The sequence below is a fragment of the Scyliorhinus torazame genome, chromosome 6 (assembly GCF_047496885.1).
Source record: "Scyliorhinus torazame isolate Kashiwa2021f chromosome 6, sScyTor2.1, whole genome shotgun sequence".
NCBI classification, from domain to species: domain Eukaryota; kingdom Metazoa; phylum Chordata; class Chondrichthyes; order Carcharhiniformes; family Scyliorhinidae; genus Scyliorhinus; species Scyliorhinus torazame.
In genome coordinates, this window is record NC_092712.1 from 313,097,497 (window position 1) to 313,111,122 (window position 13,626).

Consider the following 13,626-nt stretch of genomic DNA (forward strand, 5'->3'; position numbering starts at 1 on the left):
ACGGAGAATGCAGCCCTGTATGTTTTCAGGAAGGAGTTCGATACAGCTCTTGGGTGCAAAGGATCAAAGGCCATGGGGGAGAAGGCGGGAACAGGCATGGTCATAATGGAGCAGGTTTGAAGGGCCGAATGGCCTGCTTCTGCTCTTATATTCTAAGTTTCTATGTGAGATTTGAATCTGTGTCCTCAGGTGATTAACTAGGGCCACTCCCCTTGACTGGTTGTTTCTTGAGGAAGATTTATAGTGGGGTTCCCAGAGGTTGTTGTTGTGGTGATATGCATCAGTGTAAATACACAAGGGGTTAATGTAAATACACTAGGACTAAATAAGCACTAGAGGGCGCACCAGAGACATCATGACACACAGACATTCAACCAATAGGTCAGTAAGATTGGACACGACCAATGGGCAGTCAAGCCACCCAGAGGTGACACTACCACAAGGGGGCTACCCATATAAAAGGACAGGGCACACGTGCTCTTTCTCTTTCCATAGGCAACACTCAGAGAGACAGGGGCAGATCAGGAAGCATCACACCCACCGCATGGATTAGAGCAGACTGGTTAGTTAGACTGAGTCACTATAGTAAGATTAGCAGGAGAGCCGAACCCAAGTAGGAGAATTGTTAACTGTTCAATAAATGTGTTAAACCTATCTCCAAGTCTGAACCTTCCTTTGTCAGAGTGTACATCAAGGAAGCAGCTTATGCTACCTGAAGAAGCAGCACACAACATTTGTGACTCTTCCTGATATATTGTCTAGGCCTTGTCGTACAAGGCACAATTTCAAAATTTGCAGACAGCCCGAGACTCGGGTGTATTGTGAACTGTGAGGAGGCTGGTGTCCAACTTCAAAAAGGGCGTAGACAGGCTGGTGGAATGGGCGGACAACTCACAGATGAAATTTAATTCAGGCAAGGGCGAAGTGATTCATTTTGGTAGAAAGAACAAAGAGAGGCAAGCTAAAGGTAAGGGTACAATTCGGAAAAGAGGACTGGGGTATGTGGGGTACAATCCACAACCACCAATTAACAATGAAATCAATTATTTAAAGGGGAATGACTGTCCCTGATGGGGCAAATCACCTAATTATTCTCTGTTAAAGTGAAACAAATCATCAATAAATTAAACTAATGAGAAGGTCGTGACAACCCCTTTCTTCCTATTTATACTTTTTTAATAAAACTAATAATCAATAAACTAAACACAAAGGACAGGGGTGACAGCTGCCGATGACACTGTAACTGAAATAAAATGTCAAAAGGAAACTTCACTAATTAAAACAAAATGTCATTACTGGGGGTGACGATGTACCCTAGTCCCCAGGTCGCGCACCAGTCACGGAATGCCTGAAGGTGCCAGTGGAAGGATTGGGGTCCATGTGTTCAAATCATTGAAGCGGGTTGAGAGCGTGGTTAATACAGAATACGGCTTTATAAGGAGGGCATACAGTACAAAAGCAAGGAAGTTATGATGAAGCTGCATAAAACTCCTCTTTGGCCAAAGCTGTGTTCAGTTCTGGGCACCTCACCTTGGGAAAGATATGAAGGCTTTAGCGAGAGTGCAAAAAACAAAAGATTCGGGGGATTGGTTCCAGGGTCACAGAACTTCAGTTTTGTAGATCGATTGTGGAAACTGGGATTATACTCCTTGGAGAAGAAAAGCTTGAGAAGAGACGAGAGAGATAGATTTAAGGCCACGATGGGCCTGGGCAGGATAGATAGGGGGAAACTGATGCTATTAGTGGAAGGATCAAGAACCAGGGAGGCTAGGGAGGAAATTGCAGGTCCCCTAACAGAGATGTTTGAATCATCGGCAGCCACAGGTGAGGTGCCTGAAGATTGGAGAGTGGCGAATGTTGTGCCCTTGTTTAAGAAGGGCAGCAGGGAAAAGCCTGGGAACTACAGACCGGTGAGCCTAACGTCTGTAGTAGATAAGTTGCTAGAAGGTATTCTGAGAGACAGGATCTACAAGCATTTAGAGAGGCAAGGACTGATTCGGGGCAGTCAGCATGGCTTTGTGCGTGGAAAATCATGTCTCACAAATTTGATTGAGTTTTTTGAGGGGGTGACCAAGAAGGTAGATGAGGGCAGTGCAGTAGACGTTGTCTACATGGACTTTAGCAAAGCCTTTGACAAGGTACCGCATGGTAGGTTGTTGCAGAAGGTTAAAGCTCACGGGATCCAGGGTGAGGTTGCCAATTGGATTCAAAATTGGCTGGACGACAGAAGGCAGAGGGTGGTTGTAGAGGGTTGTTTTTCAAACTGGAGGCCTGTGACCAGTGGTGTGCCTCAGGGATCGGTGCTGGGTCCACTGTTATTTGTGATTTATATTAATGATTTGGATGAGAATTTAGGAGGCATGGTTAGTAAGTTTGCAGATGACACCAAGATTGGTGGCACAGTGGATAGTGAAGATGGTTATCTAGGATTGCAACGGGATCTTGATCAATTAGGCCAGTGGGCCGACGAATGGCAGGTGGAGTTTAATTTAGATAAATGTGAGGTGATGCATTTTGGCAGATCGAATCAGGCCAGGACCTACTCAGTTAATGGTATGGCGTTGGGGGGAGTTATAGAACAAAGAGATCTAGGAGTACAGGTTCATAGCTCCTTGAAGGTGGAGTCGCAGGTGGACAGGGTGGTGAAGAAGGCATTCGGCATGCTTGGTTTCATTGGTCAGAACATTGAATACAGGAGTTGGGACGTCTTGTTGAAGTTGTACAAGACATTGGTACGGCCACACTTGGAATACTGTGTGCAGTTCTGGTCACCCTATTATAGAAAGGATATTATTAAACTAGAAAGAGTGCAGAAAAGATTTACTAGGATGTTGCTGGGGCTTGATGGTTTGAGTTATAAGGAGAGGCTGGATAGACTGGGACTTTTTTCCCTGGAGCGTAGGAGGCTTAGGGGTGATCTTATAGAGGTCTATAAAATAATGAGGGGCATAGATAAGGTAGATAGTCAACATCTTTTCCCAAAGGTAGGGGAGTCTAAAACTAGAGGGCATCGGTTTAAGGTGAGAGGGGAGAGATTCAGAAGGGCCCAGAGGGGCAATTTCTTCACTCAGAGGGTAGCGAGTGTCTGGAATGGGCTGCCAGAGGTAGTAGTAGAGGCGGGTACAATTGTGTCTTTTAAAAAGCATTTAGATAGTTACATGGGTAAGATGGGTATAGAGGGTTATGGGCCAAGTGCGGGCAACTGGGACTAGCTTAATGGTAAAAACTGGGCGGCATGGACTGGTTGGGCTGAAGGGCCTGTTTCCATGCTGTAAACTTCTATGATTCTATTCTATGATTCTATAACCAGCGGTGATTGACAAAAGAAGGAAAACAGACATGAGGAAAAGCCTTTTTACGCAGCGGAAGGTTAGAACCGCGAACGCTCTGCTTGACAGTGAGGTGGAGACAGATTCAAGTGTGGCTTTCAAAAGGGAATTGGATCATTTTTTGAAATGGAAAGAAATTGCAAGGCTATACGTGTGGGACTGGGTGAATTGCTTTTGCAAAGAGCTGACACATTTATGATGGGTCGAATGGCCTCCTTCTCTGCTGTAACTATTCTGTGATTCTAAGTAAATAAAACAAAGCGAAACGAAAAGTACAGCACAGGAACAGGCTCTACGGCCCTCCAAGCCCGTGCCGACCATGCTGCCCGTCTAAACTAAAATCTTCCACACTTCCTGGGTCTATTCCCATCCTATTCATGTATTTGTCAAGATGCCCCTTAAGTGTCACTATCGTCCCTGCCTCCACCACCTCCTCCGGCAGCGAGGTCCAGGCACCCACTACCCTCTGTGTAAAAAGACTTGCCTCGTACATCTACTGTAAACCTTGCCCCTCGCACCTTAAACCTCTGCCCCCTAGTAATTGACCCCTCTACCTGGAATAAAAAGCTACTATCAGTAATGCTGTTGTACATACGAACATAAGAGTTAGGAGCAGTAGGCCACTCGGCCCCTCGAGCCTGCTCTGCTATTCAATAAGATCGTGGCTGGTCTGCCTGTAGCCTCAACTCCACATTCCCACCTACGCCCTATAACCTTTCACCCCCATGCTTGCCAAGAATCTATCTACCTTAAAAACATTCAAAGACTCTGCTTCCGCCGCCTTTTGAGGACGAGAGAGTTCCAAAGACTCACAACTCTGAGAAAAAAAGCTCTCCTCATCTTTGTCCTGAATGGGCGATCCCTTATTTTTAAACAGACACACAGCAACTTGCAAATTCCCCCTGAAGTGGCTGAAGAAGCCACTCAGTGGCATTCGCCGCAGTCGCTCACCACCACCTCCGCGAGGGCGATCAGGGAGTCGCAATAAAAGCTGGCTCTGCCAACGATGCCCACATCCTATGAATGAAAAAGCAGCTAATCTATGCTCACACGGGGGTTAATTTTATGTAAGGTGCGTACATGATATTACATTAAAATGCTGAGATGCTTGAAACTGGCAAACTACTTTGCAAAAAAAAAATGGTGATGTTCACAGTTTTAAAAATAAAACAGTAGCTGTGACTTGCTCCTCATTGACAGTCCTGATAGATAGTCGAGCGGATTGGAAGAGAGGACACTAACACTGACTAATTTGCTTTTAGGCGTTGCTTTTTTTTTTAAGGGAAGTGACTGCAATGGGAGAGAAAGAAATTACTCATTTACAATCTCGGCAAAATTGCTTCGCTGCACAATGAAAACAAGGGAAGGCAAACGGCGAGGAGGGAGGACATCGAAGGGAAAGGGACGGCACGGTGGCACAGCGGTTAGCACTGCTGCCTCACAGCACCAGGGACCCGGGTTTGATTCCAACCTCGGGGGACTGTCTCCCCGTGTGTGCGTGGGTTTCCTCCGGGTGCTCCGGTTTCCTCCCACAGTCCAAAGATGTGTAGCTTAGGTGGATTGGCCATGCTAAATTGCCCCTGAGTGTCTATAAAGGTTAGGTTGGGTTACGGGGATAGCGTGGGGGCATGGGCCTAGGTAGGTTGCTCTTTCAGAGGGTGAGTGCAGACTCGATGGGCCCAATGGCCTCCTTCTGTACTTAGGGATTCTATGATTGTATAATTCTATGAAATGAAGAATGAGAAGGCAAAAAAATTGAACAATTTTATATTTTTATGCACAGAGTCTTTTTGTTTGGTAGGACTGTCAAAGGTGAGTGTGATTGTGAAGCAGGAAGTGATTTAATCTGTTGTCAAAAAGGTCGGGGTTGTGCTCAAGTCTGTATAATCCTGAAATTGAATGTATGGTGGGTAGATCATCAGTGATTGGTGGGCGAACCACTTATCGGACTGCCCAGCCTTGCTCTCGCTTTGTGGGCATGGTGTCAATATGGCTAGTCCAGTTATGCTCCTGGCCAAGGGCGATGTGTGAGCTGAAATGCTAACTCAGTGGACAAGGTGACCGAGGAAGCATCATGGGTCGCGATGGGGAAAGAGAACACGCAGGCCGGGGCAACAAATGGCAGACCCTAGCCCCCGGTCCTGAACCTACCTGAAGCCAAATTGGGAGGTGAGCGAGGCTGAGGATTTATTTTGTATTTTCATGAGATGTAGGTGTCGCTGTAAGAGATAGCAGCATGACATCACTAGAAGGGAAGTGTGTCATGCGATCCAGTTTTCTTTTCACTTTTGCCTTTGAGCAGAATGCACACACACACACACCTGTCACTGATATCTTCCAGCTGTGTACAACTGTTCTCAAATGCATATTCTAAATAAATGAAACCACAAAATGATTACCCAATCCCTCATTTAGATTAGATTAGGTTTAGATTTATTGTCACGTGTACCGAGGTACAGTGAAAAGTATTGTTCTGTGTACAGTCCAGGCAGATCGTTCCATACATGAAGATCATAGGACATACAATAAATACACAATGTAAACACATAGACATCGGTGAAACATACGGAGTACAGTGCTACACATTGGAGAAGGCGTGTAGAGAGATCAGTTCAGTCCATAAGAGGGTCTTGCCCATCCCCAGTTCTCCTTGAACTGAATGATTTGCTTGACCATTTTGGAGTGCAGCTCAGAATCACTTATTAGACCAAGTGAGGTCTAACCAAGCCACCAGATTTCCTTCCTTAAAAGGCACTCGTGAACCACATGGGTTTTTAACGACAACGGACAATGATTTCATGGTCACTGTTACCGAGGCTAGCTTTCCTCATTCCAGCCGCCATGGTGGGATTTGAACCCGTGTCCGCAGAGCATCACCCTGGGTTGCTAGTCCAGCAACCGTACCACTGTGCCACCACCTTCCCGGCTCCGTGTTACTGGCCAAAACCGTTTTGGATGTGGAATGATTCAGATTTTGTAAATCTAATGGGAACAATGGGGGAGGTTTGCTCGAACCCCTGAATCTCTCCGCGTCTGTCTCTTTTCAGATGCTCTTTAAGATTTGGCTCAGTGGTTGGGTTTCTTGACCACCTGCCCCTCTATCTCACTGGGTGGCACGATGTCAGATTTGTTTTGATAATGTCCCTGTGCAGCACCTTGCCATGTTTTGCTACGTTGAAAGTGCTCCATAAACGTTGGCTTTTCTTGTTGTTGATGAATGAAAAGAAGTTGCTGGCATTGTGCCACAAAGTATCTGCTTGGTTCAGTAAGTTAACCAATGTTAATCATCACCCAGGCTCAAACGGTGGACACATCAGCAGTGAGCATGGAGAACTAAATTGGTCCCTGTTGTATATGTTGGAGGCTTGATTATCCTCCGAGCAATGCAGGGATGACACTAGTTTCTCAGAGTGTAACAGGTTCATTCATTCATTTTAAAATATCTCTGCAATCACAAAATGTCTGCACCATCCTTACCCCAGCCCTAGCTTTCCGTCGCTTCTGTGGCGCCGATTTACTTCGCTCTGAGTCCACACTCAGGCTTAACCAATCAAGCACAGTGAGCATAGATCAGTTACCAGGCCCACACAATCAAACGCAGAACAATTGAACACTGCAATACTGTTCTATAAGGCACTAGTTAGTGGAAGACATTCCGCTGGATCCTGCAGTTGGTAAAGATTTTCCTGCAGTCTTTGCGAATTTGGTAGAGGACATTAACCTGGAATTAATGGAAGTGCAGTTTGAGGTCGGACAGTATCCCACCCACCAGAATCTATTGACAGATGTTACTTATCGCATACTGCTTTAGCAGAAACCGCCATGAAGATAGTAAGCTATCTGGGGCTGGAAACTAGTACAAAGAAAGGTAACTATTAAAATAAGAGGAGTAAGGTACTATCACCGATCTCGGTTGGAGCAAATCGTTTTCTTTTTAGCATAGAGGGCAGTCATTGGACACATTTTCAGCTTCCCCCAGTTGGGCAATAGTTTTGTTGGGTAGAATCACCCACCTGTTAGAGGATTCACCTTTCAGCTTGGGATTCCTGAACTCTGTGGGTCCGGCATTGATTTTTCTATTGGGCCGGCCTTCACCAGGGGTTTATCGGACCATAAACCTTCACATGATCTTGTTGAGTCTGTGACGCGCAGCCAAACACCACTGCGGCCCCTTGTCAAGGCCTTCCGCAGCGTTCTGGAATTTGGCAACTACAGCCTCCCTCGAGGACCGAGGGAGAATTACATTTCAGCACCTAGGATTCAGCCACAAGACAGAGGCTGAAGGAAAAGGTAGAAGGTGAACCGTGGGCCCTGGCTTCCGGAGAAAGGGTCTCATAGATTCTTTAGTCGCTGTCAAGTTCAACATCAGAAGTTGGAGGTTGAACAGGTGAGGGGAGTGGGGTGAGGGTGGTAGCCACTTGCTAGAGGCTTGGCTTGCGTTGCAGATATGGCACCGTAGGTTGGGTTGGCCTCTTGGTGTACCTCAGTATCCAGGTGTTCTCGCATGGTTACTGGGTGCCAACTGTGCCTGCTGTGGTTCAGTTGGTAACACACAGGCCTGGGTGTGGTGATTTGCCTGTTCACTGTTTTATAAATAGTTCGCAATGTGACCTCCAACCAGCTGGTGGCGTCAGACACCCTTCGTGTGACTTGAGATACCCTCCAGTTGGTAGTAGGACGTACGAGAGGATAGTTGCACTTGGAGTAGTTCCAGGAGAATTCACTGAATTCATTTACTAGTTATTGTCTGTGTAGCAATCAGTTAGTTATCTTTCCTTATGTTTGTAAATAAATCATCTTTCTAGTTAAATAACTAGGTGTTCTGTGTGCCTCATTACAACGGCCATATCACAGAACACAACATTAGGAATCACGGGATTCCAAGTTCTAGTCCCACTCTGGGGCTAGAAAGTTCCAAATAGACACTTTGAGATTAAAACAGTTCCTTTAATGCATCAGAAAACATACTATCGAGCGATAAAGTGATAACAGCACAGAAACTGGCCACTTGGCCCATCAAATCCATGCCTACTCTCTGTAAAGTAAATCAGTCAGTTCTATTCTCGCTCTATTCCGGTAGCCACGCCAAGTTTATTTCCCTCAAGCACCTAGCCAATTTCTTTCTGATATATTTCATTCTCTCCACTTCAGATAGCCACATAAGCAATAATTTCCAGGTCCTATCCACTTGCTGTGTTTAAAAAAAAAAAAAATCCTCCACACAACCCCCGACCCCACCAACCGCCTACTGCTATTTTAGCCCAAAACCTTGAATGTGTGTCCCCCTAATCCTTGTGTCACCAGCTAATTGAAACAGCTTTTCTTTGCCTGCGTTTTCTAACCTGTCATAATTATGTACGCCTCTATTTTATCTCCCTTCGCTACCAGGAGAAGAAACCACCCCTCACCTAGCCAAAAGTCTCCGTGCCCGGAACGATTCTGGTAAATCTCCTCCGCACCCTCACGAGGACCAGGAAGGGGAAAGAAAGCACTGGGGAGTCCTTCTCCAGTACCCCCCACCAGCAACCTGAACCAGTCCAAGAGACCTGTGTTACTTTGTAGGCAATGACACAACAGGCAATGTTTGTAATGAGCTTAAGCTTGAAACAAGATTCTGACTTGCAGATAATTTTTAATTAACATTCGGGGTTGGTGATGAATTTAAATGAAGCTCTACGCAGTGGAAACAACTCAGAACTTCTTCAGTTTTGTCACATCTGCGAGAAAATAAATACATATATATTTGAGTCGGATTAAATAGCAGACCGATCACTGATTTGCAGGAGGTAAATTTTACCCAATGCCTTCAGATCAAGCTAACTATTTGTTCATTGACATCCTTTCCCGTGGTTGGTTATGTCAACCTCTGCTACGGACAACTTTGCCCTGTTTATGTGTTCCCTCCTGTTTATGTTTTAAAATTACGACAATATTTAGTTTTTGGACTATCCCCTCACTGGTGTGCGTGCTCCCTCCAGTTTTGCCACTTTGACCTCCTCGTCTTCTATGATGGGTTTCTGACTTCTCTACCAGCCATTGGCTCCCTCATTAATTCTCTTTATCGTTCGATATATTTGAAAGTTGGAATGACGGGTGTTTCACTTGTAGCCCAGGCCCAGAGCAAGGGCGGCACAGTGGCACAGTGGTTGGCACGGCTGCCTCACAGCGGCAGGGACTCGGGTTCCATCCCGACCTCGGGTCATTGACTGTGGAGCTTGTACATTCTCGCCGTGTCTGTGCCAGTTTCCTGTTTCCTCCCACAGTAGCCAAAGATGAGGTTAGGCGAGGTTGCAGGGATAGCGGCGGGGGGGAGTGGGCCCCGGTAGGGTGCTCTTTCACAAGGTCGGTGCAGACTCGATGGGCCGAATGGCCTCCTTCTGCACTGTATGGATTCGATGATAACCTCAGAGATCCTCTCCCATGGGAATAAATGCCATAAAGGTCATGGATTGCAGGCGGGGTGATGTGGATGGAGGTTTCCACAGCCGTCCAAGTGTGCGAACTCGAAAGGCCAAAATTGCAGAACTAGCACTGGGGAGCGAGACTAAAGTGGGCAGTTCTGTAAAGGTCTGGCAGCTGGCACGACTCGCCGAATAGCCTCTTCCTGTGCTGTTGTACTCTACGATTCTAGCCACAGCTGTTATGCCGTCTGATTTTATCGCTGATCCTTCTCTCTTTTTACTCATTCTCTTCAACTTTCTCGTCTCCTTTCTACCCCTTCCCTTTGAAAGGGAACGCTTCCCGCGCCAGTTCGAAGGTCCCAGCTGGCGCACTGTGAGCGCTTACCCGCCACTCCTTATGGCAGGGACTCCTCAGCAGCGCCACTTCGTTTTTTTCTCTCTCTTTCACCTGTGCAGCATGGTAGTACAATGGTTAGCACAGTTTCTTCGCAGCTCCAGGGTCGCAGGTTCGATTCCCGGCTGGTTCACTGTCTGTGCGGAGTCTGCACGTCCTCCCCGTGTCTGCGTGGGTTGCCTCCGGGCGCTCCGGTACCTCCCACAGTCCAAAGATGTGCGGGTTGGTGGATTGGCCACGCTAAATTGCCGTTAGTGTCCAAAAAAGGTTAAGTGGGGTTTACTGGTTTACGGGGATAGGATAGATACGCGGGCTTGAGTAGTGTGCTCTTTGTAAGGGCCGGTGCAGACTCGATGGGCCGAACGGCCTCTGCACTGTAAATTCTATGATTCTATGATGATAGATTTCTGATCCATTGTGACTCATATACTGGAGTTGTTACGATTCAAGTTGATGTTACACCTGGGCGGGAAGATTCAATGGAACACTGGCTCAAAAGGCTGTGGGCGTGACTCTCCGGTCCGCCAGCCGTGTGTTCCTCGGCGGCGCTCCCTTGCCGACAGCGCGATTCTCTGTTCCCACCATCTGCCAGTGGGATTACGCATCGTGACCGCCACACGTCACCGGGTAACCCGTGGGCGCAGGTGCACTGCCGGCAGAACGGAGACTCTCGCCGACGGAGAATCCTGGCCCGTAACTTTTACTTTAAAAAATAAAACGTGGAGGAACAGAGTCACAGGACCGCTAATTAGTTTTAACAGCAAGAAAAAAACATTTATTAATCTGAAAAACTTGGAGTGTGATACAATACACCTTTACTCTCCCCTATAGCTTAATAATTACACACAGGTTTTCGGATGGACACGGATTACAAAGTATATCGCAAACTGCAATGTTCATATTAACACAAAGTCCCTTCCAAGCACACAAGACTGTGGTCAAATACACACACTCCGCTCTGAACCCAAGTTAGTGTCTATGGATTTCACCTCAGGATCCCCCCCCAGATGATGGTCACATGAGAGCTTTCAAATTCCACTCCCAAAAACACACTTTAAAATCTTCTCTCATAATAATGCTTTCCCTTAATGGTTTGCATTCTGAAATCCAGTCCAGGTTTTTAAATGACCCTCGTAAGCCAAGCTTCTGCTCCATTTTTAATGTCGGATCCAGTTCAGGATTTTACACTATCAGCATGCCTTTCAGGATTTGTGGGAGGAAACCGGAGCACCCGGACGAAACCCACGCAGACATGGGGAGAACGTGCAGACTCCGCATAGGCAGTGACCCAAGAAGGGAATCGAATCTGGGACCCTGGCGCTGTGAAGCAACTGTGCTAACCACTGTGTTACCGTAGCTGCCTTCTCTCTCACTATCTATCTTAAATTGCCCTCAAATTCAGCTAAAACTAAAACTAAGAACAAAGGAAAGCCCTTCCCTCTGGAAAGTGGCCTCCACCCACACGTTTATGCCTTTTATTTATTCTTCACGCTGTAGCTCCCTCTAAGCACAATAGGAACACAGTTTGGTGAATTGGACATTCTAAATTCTCTCTCTGTGTACCCAAACAGGCGTTGCATTGTGGCGACTCGGGACTTTTCACAGTAACTTCATTGCAGTGTTAATGAAAGCCTACTTGTGACAATAAAGATTATTATGATTATTATAAGCTCTCAGTTCTGCCAGAAGCAGTTCATTTAGAAGGCTAGAGAGCGAACATCTCTCTCAGCTTTGCTAGAAGTAAAGCTATACCCTAGAGTAATGGTTACAAAAACAAGGGGCTGTTTAGCACAGGGCTAAATCGCTGGCTTTGAAAGCAGGCCAAGGCAGGCCAGCAGCACGGTTCAATTCCCGTAACAGCCTCCCTGAACAGGCGCCGGAATGTGGTGACTAGGGGCTTTTCACAGTAACTTCATTTGAAGCCTACTTGTGACAATAAGCGATTTTCATTTTTCATTTCAAGTATAGAGATCAGGGGCGGAATTCTCCGTAATCGGCACGATGTCCGCTGACCGGCGCCAAAAACGGCGCAAATCAGTCCGGCATCGCGCCGCCCCAAAGGTGCGGAATCCTCCGCATCTTGAGGGGCCGAGCCCTAACCTTGAGGGGCTAGGCCCGCGCCGGACTGATTTCCGCCCTGCCAGCTGGCACGGAAATGACATTGCCGTGCAGTGCATGCGCGGGAGCGTCAGTGGCCGCTCACGGCATCCCCGCGCATGTGCAGTGGAGGGGGTCTCTTCTACCTCCGCCATGGTGGAGACCATGGCGAAGGCGGAAGGAAAAGAGCGCCCTCACGGCACAGGCCCGCCCGCGGATCGGTGGGCCCCGATCGCTGGCCAGGCCACCCTGGGGCACCCCCCGGGGCCAGATCGCCCCGCGACCCCCCCCCAGGACCCCGGAGCCCGCCCGCGCCGCCTTGTCCCGCCGGTAAGAGAGGTGGTTTAATCCACGCCGGCGGGACAGGCATTCCAGCAGCGGGACTTCGGCCCACCCGTGGGGAGAATCGCCGGGGGGGGGCACGCCAACCGGTGCGGCGCGATTCCCGCACCCGCCGAATCTCCGGTGCCGAAGAATCCGGCAACCGGCGGGGGCGGGATTCAAGCCAGCCCCCGGCGATTCTCCGACCCGGCGGGGGGGTCAGAGAATCCCGCCCCTGAAGAGCAACAAGTTTCGGAAAGGAACTTAACCAAAGCCCACACATGGTTTTACCTTTCCAAACCTAGAAAAATTAAATTAAACTCACTTAAAACTGAACCTTATTTTTAAAGTTTACGAATACAAATAGAAATCCCTTAAAACCACCTTTGTTTTTCTAACAGTGCGCAGTGGAACATTATTCAATCTGGCTGCAGCTAGTGACTTGGTGAGGTAAATGTAAATGTTGGGAAATAATGAGGCACTTTACATTTGGCATTGACTGGAACTGAGCTGGTGTACCTGTTTGCTGAATGACTAGTGCAAAACTAAAATAGGAATGTGTTAGCCATCCTGAAAATTAAATAAAAAACAACTGAAATGTGACACAAATTATGTGTTACATGAACTGCAAGATGTTCATATTGAAATATTACCGGCATAATGTAGTGTAAACAATTTGTAATGGATATTTATGGCACAGATTAAGATTTGAGACATCTAGGATTGAAGAGTAATCGTTTTAACTTATCGCAGTAATGCGGCTGTGAATTGAAATGGTCTTTGCAGAGTTGTGTTTATTTCAGAGAGAAAATTATTTTAAAAACAGAAGAAAATTACTCTCAGTAAGTTTTTTAAATATAAATTTAGTGTACCCAATTCATTTTTTCCAATTAAGGGGCAATTTAGCGTGGCCAATCCACCTAGTCTGCACATTTTTGGGTTGTTGGGGCGAAACCCAAGCAAACACGGGGAGAATGTGCAAACTCCACACGGACAGTGACCCAGAGCCGGGATTGAACCTGGGACCTCAGCGCCGTGAGGCAATACTCTCAGTAAGTTGTCAAACATTTGGAAAAAAGAACAA

At 47.1% G+C, this 13,626-nt stretch overlaps 1 protein-coding gene across 5 annotated transcripts in view; it reads left to right on the top strand.

Moving 5' to 3' along the window:
• Window positions 1–13,626, top strand: part of LOC140425604 (copine-4) — a 620,467-nt gene that overhangs the window by 45,719 nt on the left and 561,122 nt on the right. The gene's annotated exons all lie outside the window — the stretch shown is intronic.